Genomic DNA, 6,990 nt, shown 5'->3' on the forward strand with positions numbered 1-6,990 from the left:
GCCCCTAAACTTCTGTTGTCTTAAGAACTGGGTGTATAGGGGGCATCTGGCTGTTAAGCAACCGACTTCAGCTCAGGTAATCATCTCCTGGTTCATGAGTTCAAGTCCCGCGTGGGGCTCTGTGCTGACAGCTCAGAGCCTGGAGCTTGCTTCGGATTCTAAGTCTCCCTCTCTCTGCACCTCCCCCACTCACACTCTGTCTCTAAAAAAAAAAAAAAACACACACACATTAAAAAAACCTAGGAATATAGATTAGAAAATACAACTATATAATTACAAACAACAAGAGATACAACTCTAACATGTAACATGCAATTTGATAGGTATAACTAGCAGAGTCAGTTTAAGCAAAAGTCATACCATAAGTAAATATTCTGTCTGCCGTTGGCTTGAGTGGCTGGTGTTGAGATGGGCAAGTTTGTGTAACCTGAAAATGTTGGGCTGGTCCTGGCTGGACGCTACTCCAGTCATCATGAAGAACATTGGTGATGGCACCTCAGACCGTCCCTACAGCCACACTCTGGTGGCTGGAATTGCCCGTGATCCCTGCAAAGTGACAGCTGCCATGAGCAAGAAGAAAATCACCAAGAGGTCAAAGATCAAGTGTTCTGTGAAAGTTTAGAACTACAGTCACCTCATGCCCACAAGGTACTCTGTGGCTATCCCCTTGGACAAAACTGCCATCAACAAGGATGTCTTCAGAGACCCTGCTCTTAAATGCAAAGCCTGACAAGAGACCAAGGTCAAGGAAGAGAGGTACGAGAGGTACAAGGAGAGGAGACGTACAAGACCAGCAAGAACAAATGGTTCTTCCAGAAGCTGCAGTTTTAGATCTGTTTCATTTCAGTCATTAAAAATACCAAAAAAAGAGAGAGTAAATATTAATACAGGTAGTAAGAAGATATGGCAAAAATAGAGATGCTGTTATGAGAATCACCAAAATTAGAAAATAATTCAAAGAAAGGCCTGTTTAACGAATAACAAGCCAGCCTCGGCCACCAACAATCCCCTGCAAACACATACACAGCAGGAACATACAGAGAGGGGGTAGATTAAACAGTGAGAGAGAACTCCTTTCTAAAGAAATTGAGCAATCTTTTTCAAATGGACCAGAATTCCTATTCAGAGCGTTGGCGATCTAGAATAAATCCCTCCTTATGTTGGCCCGGGGTGAGAACCTGGGTGCCGGCTTGCCTGTCTGCCTCCTTTCCACATGCCCTAAAGCGAAGCCTGTGGGTTGATGTCCCCACTCAGTAAGAGTAAGGACAAATTTAAAACCTTTTTCAGACATGCAAAGCTTCAGAAGACTTTCCTTCCATGCACCCCCCTTTAAAAATGTCATTTGAAGATATCCTCCAGCAAAACAGAGGTAAACACCAAGTAAGAGGTAACAGATTCACCAAACAGTAGAATTAACCCACAAGTGCAACGAATAGAAATACCAGAGGTCCATAAAGCCATCAGTCAAAATTAGAACAGGAAGTCCGGGTTTGGAGGAAAAAGTCTTTAAGAAGAAAATGGGCTTCATTCAACAAATAATGTAATTAAGACGCTGGAAGATTTTAGTGACCTGATTAAAAAGGCATATGTTTCTTTTCTCCAGAAGAAAAGAGAAAAGCAATTAGAAATTCCAGGAGAACAAAAACTCGTAGAAGAAAGTCATGGTCCAGATATGAAGTGAATTAAAATATAGCATGACTTTGAGTATCTGAGGGAGTATAGGAAAATACATTTGAACTTGAAGCCTGGAGCATTTCCCTTCAAGCAGCATTTAAATCATAAGATTACCGTTCCTTCCCTCTGGGTCCCCGGATGCTAGTTAGCTCTGCAGAGAATAATGTTTACATAATCACAATATTTTTTTAAAAACACTTTATTGATTTTCAATTTTTGAAATTCAGAGACAGACAACACACGAAACCAGAACATTTTAATTATGGATACAGAACTAGATGCAAATGTAGTGGTTTAGCAAGAAGATTTAGGAGGAGGGAGGGCAGGTGTGATGAAGGATGTCTCATCTTACACAGTGGGGAGTCAAGAGATGTTTCATGAAATGAATGGCCTAAGAAAGAAAAGCCGGAAAATGCGTATCCAACCGAACTCTGGAGGGACGTTACCTTTCTAAACTTCTCATCTTTCATAGTTGGGCATGGTGCCAGGCACTGTGAGTTCAGTAACCAGCTCCCCTCCTTCCCTTCACAGAACCCCTGCGTTTCCCTGGACACGTGGCTATCCAGAGAAACAGGATATTTCCCAGGCTTTCTTGCAGCTACCTGGGATCAGGTGACCAAATTCAGACCAACTGGATGCAAACAGAACTGATGTGGCTGTCCATTAGCTGGAATACGGATGTGACTGGCCATCTCTGACCCAAGAGTTTTGGGGTAAATAATAATAGCTAACACTTAGACATATTCTAACTATGTTTTCTAACAGGTCTTTTTTTTTGGTAATTAAAGGTTTTTTTTAATGTTTATTTATTTATTTTAAATTTTTTTTCAATGTTTTTTTATTTATTTTTGGGACAGAGAGAGACAGAGCATGAACGGGGGAGGGGCAGAGAGAGAGGGAGACACAGAATCGGAAACAGGCTCCAGGCTCCGAGCCATCAGCCCGGAGCCCGACGCGGGGCTCGAACTCACGGACCACGAGATCGTGACCTGGCTGAAGTCGGACGCTTAACCGACTGCGCCACCCAGGCGCCCCAATGTTTATTTATTTTTGAGAGAGAGAGAGAGAGAGAGAGAGACAGAGCGGGAGCAGGGGAAGGGCAGAGAATCCAAAGCAGGGTCCAGACTCTGAGCTGTCAGCACAGAGCCCAACATGGGGCTTGAACTCACAAACCAGGAGATCACGATCTGAGCTGAAGTCAGACAGACGCTTAACCAACTGAGCCACCCGGGCACCCCCTAGTCATGGTGGTTTTCTAGGTGCTTTAACCTAGTGAGGATGTGTATTCATTACCTTATAGCTGCTGTAACAAAATACCACACGCTTGGTGGTTCAGAACAACACAGATTTTTTTCCCCTTACAGTTCTGGAGTTCTGAAGTTTAAAATCAAAGTGTCGTCTAAACTGCTTCTTTCTGGAGGCTCAGGGGACAATTTGTTCCCTTGTCTTTTCAGCTTCTAGTGGGTCACCTGCATTCCTTGGCTCCCAAGTCCTTTCTCATGTCACTATGGCCTCTCATTTCCATCATCACATCTCCTGTTAAGATTTCCATTTCCTGCCCCCTTCCTTTAAGGACCCTCGTGATTGCATAGGGCCCACCGGAGCAGTCGGGGATAATATCCCCAACTCGAGAGTCTTAATCACTTCTGCCAAGTTTGTTTTTTGTTTTGTGTTTGTTTTTGTTTTGTTTTGTTTTGGTTTGTTTTGTTTTTTGCCGTATAACATAACGTTCACAATTTCTAGGGATTAGGGCATAGACATCTTTGGCAAAACATTATGCTCCCTCCCTCAGATTCATAGATAGTATCCCCATTTTATGGATGGCGAAACCCAAGCACAAAGAAATTAAGTGGCACGCTCAGGGTGACACAGCAGCTCAGAAGTGGCAGACCCGTCACTTAAACCTGGACAGTCTGGCACCAGAACCTGTGCTCATGACCGTGAAAACACTTCTACCCTGGCCGTACTCTGGCTTCCCGAAGACTGCAGAACCCATCTAGCTGGCGCTGGATGGCCTGCGGAGAAAAAGAAACTTCCATTTCCTAAGGCACTGTCATTTGGGAGTCTTCCTTACAAGGGCTGTATTCTAATACCAGAGTCAATAGCTACTGTAGATAATTGAAGGTAATGATTTTCCTTGATCTCATTCCTAGTGATTTGAGCCTATGATGAGAAAAATGGGCTTTGTATTCATTGCAAATGTGTTTAAGTTGGAGGGCCCGGGTGTGGATCAATTCACATCACAACCTTGCTTAAACCCTTCAGGGACCCCGCTGCCTTTGGGATGGAGCCCAAGCCCCTCAGCCTAGATTCAGGTCAGCTTTTCTTTCATCCATCTTTCTGTTTCTTGCTGCTCTTCTTTTAGGGAGGACCCTTGGACCCCACTGGCATTGACAGTGGACCCAGAACAGACCTTTGGCCGTGTCTACCCCTCACTTTTGCTCATCTTACCCCCTCTCCCTGGAATCCCATCTTTCTTTCTCTCCCCCTCCTTTTTTTTTTTTTAAATGTTTATTTTTGAGAGAGAGAGAGAGAGAGAGAGAGCAGGGGAGGGGCAGAAAGAGACAGACACAGAATCCGAAGCAGGCTCCAGGCTTGTGCTGTCAGCACAGAACCTGACGCGGGGCTCGAACTCACAAGCTGTGAGGTCATGCTCACCGACTGAGCCACCCAGGCACCCCTTCCTCTCCCCGTCCCGCTCAGCATGTCCTACTCAAAGCCCATCTGTGAACTCCTAGTCATCCCTCAAGACCCAGCCCAAGTTGCCTCTGGAATATTTTTCTGTTTATCTCGGTCGTTCTCCTGTTAAAGATTTTCCTCAAATGTCTGGCAGTTCAGATCATGGTTAAACAAAACAAAACAAAACAACTCGGTCTACACACACACACACACACACACACACACACGTACACACACCCTCCCAGAAAGATCAGGCTTCTTTCCTTTTCCTTGTGCGTTCCTGGGTCAAAATAACCACATCAGCACACATTTGCCATGATCATTGTAACTAATATCATTTATAATTTTAGGATTTAAGATCACTAGTAGGCTCCTGCACCAATATGTGACTCAAAATAAAAGCCATACCAAATGACAAGATAGCCATAAGGACATCTGACAAAACCCTGATTTTTCCCATGATGACCACTCTGATTTTTTTTAAATATTAAATTATTTAAAAAAAATTTTTTTTAACATTTATTTACTGTTGAGAGCCAGAGAGAGACAGAGTGCGAGCAGGGGAGGGGCAGAGAGAGAGGGAGACCCAGAAGAATCCAAAGCGGGCTCCAGGCTCTGAGCTGTCAGCACAAAGCCTGACACGGGGCTCGAACCCATGAACCTCAAGATCATGACCTGAGCCACAGTCGGACGCTTAACCAACTGAGCCACCCAGGTGCCCCGATATTAAATTATTTTTAGATACTGTGTGTATGGAAGTATGAGTCTCTGTCTTGCCCGGCCACGGCTGCTCTGCCGCCTGCCTGTCCGCAGCGAATCCTTACGTGACTCTATACGGAAAACCTTCCTGTTTTTGCCCTTAGAACCCGTGAAGCGAGGCCCAGAGAAGCAGCATTAGTTTCCTGGGGCTGCTGTAACAGATTACTGCCAACCGAGCGGCTTACAACAACACAGCTTTTTTTCTTGCCACATTTCTTTCTGGGGGCGAGAAGTCCAAATTGGGTCTAATGGGGCTAAAGGTAAGGGCTGAATTCCTTCTGGAGGCTCTAGGGGAGAATCTGTTCCTTGCCTTTGCCAGCTTCCAGAGGCCGCCCGCCTTCCTCGGCTTGCGGCCCCTCCCAGCGCTGCTATCACCCCAACCTCTGTTCTGTCACCACATCTCCTTCTAACCCTCCCGCCTCCTATTACAAGGACACCCGTTATTCTATTGGGCCCACCTGGATAACCCAGGCTAATTTCCCCGTCTCAAGATCCTGAATTTAGTCCCATCTGGCAAGTCCCTTTTGCCTTGTAATGTGTCACAGGTGCCTGGGATCAGGATGCGGACATCTTTGGGGGCCGCTACCTAGCCTGTCACAGAAGCGAAGTGACTAGTCCCGGATCACACAGCAGTAAGCAGCAGAACTAGGAGTCTGACCCAAGTCCTTCTGGCCCAGCCCCCTCCCTCTTTGCCCCTGCCCTAGCCTGAAGATGCTCTGTAGCTTGTGAAGTCACCAAGGATGCCTGGCTCTGGGTGGGCCTTGGGGCCCCTGCTCTCTCAGCGGATGTCCCCCCCCTTCGAGCCACCCAAACCCTGAAGGAGGGCCAGCCCTTCCTGTGAAGAAGGGGCACAACTGAGCATCTGGCCTGGAGACATGAGGTCCCTGGGTCCTTCCCGTTGGCATGGCGCTTTGCCAGGAGCTCCCAGGGGCCGGTGCTGTTGGGCCCGAGGACCGAACCCCACAGCCTCCTCAGTGGCCTGCCGGGCTCAGCGCTCAGAATCCCCCACTTGGGACCCACGGCCCCGCCCCTGCTGGCCCACCCCTCATCCCTGCACACACCTCTGCCTGTTTTCTGATTTCTGGTCTCCTAAGAGGCACCTCTGCCCTGCCCTGAGTGTTCCCATGCACAACCCAGGCCTGTGGCAGCATCAGCAAGTCGAAAACCCAATTACATTCCGATTATTCTAGTCCTAGCCCGACAGAGGTTACTGTAAGTCACGCTGGAATTGAGAGGGACGGGGAGGCAGACCTGGGGCCGGTGCCCAGGGATAGCACTTAAAGATGGATGTGACAGGGACCTGTGGCTCAGAGGTTCGGGATTAGATCAACAAGGCCGGGGATGGCTGGTTCCAGGAAAGAGGTCATGTGGCCACCAGTTTGACAGACAGCTCAGGCAAAGCAAAGGCTTCAGGCCGGTCCTTCCTGGTCAGAGCGGGTGCCAGGGCTGAGTGCCCAGCCTGGAGATGGAGGGCATGAGGTCCCTGGATGCCTCCCCTGGGCACTGGTGCTTGGCCAGGAGTTGCCAGAGGCCAGTGCTATTGGGCCCGAGGACCAAAGCATCACAGCCCCTTGTGGGTCCTCCAGAGCGTCACTGGCCCCTCTGGGTATCGCAGGATTTTCTCTGAGCATCTGCCCAGGGGTCTCTCCCTCGTGCCCACCTCTGCAAACAACTGGCCTCTCTCCTCAGGCCATGGCTGAGGGAGCCAGACTCAGGACCAGAGGGACCTGGGGGCTCAAAGCCTCCTCCCTGACCAGGGTCTGATAGGGAGAAATATTGCTGCCTGGGGGGTAGAAGGAACCACTCCTGATCCTTCCTCCTGGAGAGCAGCCGTCTCTGGGGTCCCCAAGGATGAACAGAGGATTGGCCTTTGGGATC

The 6,990-nt window shown here is 48.2% G+C and overlaps 1 pseudogene; it reads left to right on the forward strand.

Moving 5' to 3' along the window:
- The first annotated feature begins 408 nt into the window (after window positions 1-408).
- Window positions 409-831, forward strand: LOC101095273 (annotated as a pseudogene).
- Window positions 832-6,990: the final 6,159 nt, after the last annotated feature.

The sequence above is a fragment of the Felis catus genome, chromosome C1 (assembly GCF_018350175.1).
Source record: "Felis catus isolate Fca126 chromosome C1, F.catus_Fca126_mat1.0, whole genome shotgun sequence".
Lineage (NCBI taxonomy): Eukaryota > Metazoa > Chordata > Mammalia > Carnivora > Felidae > Felis > Felis catus.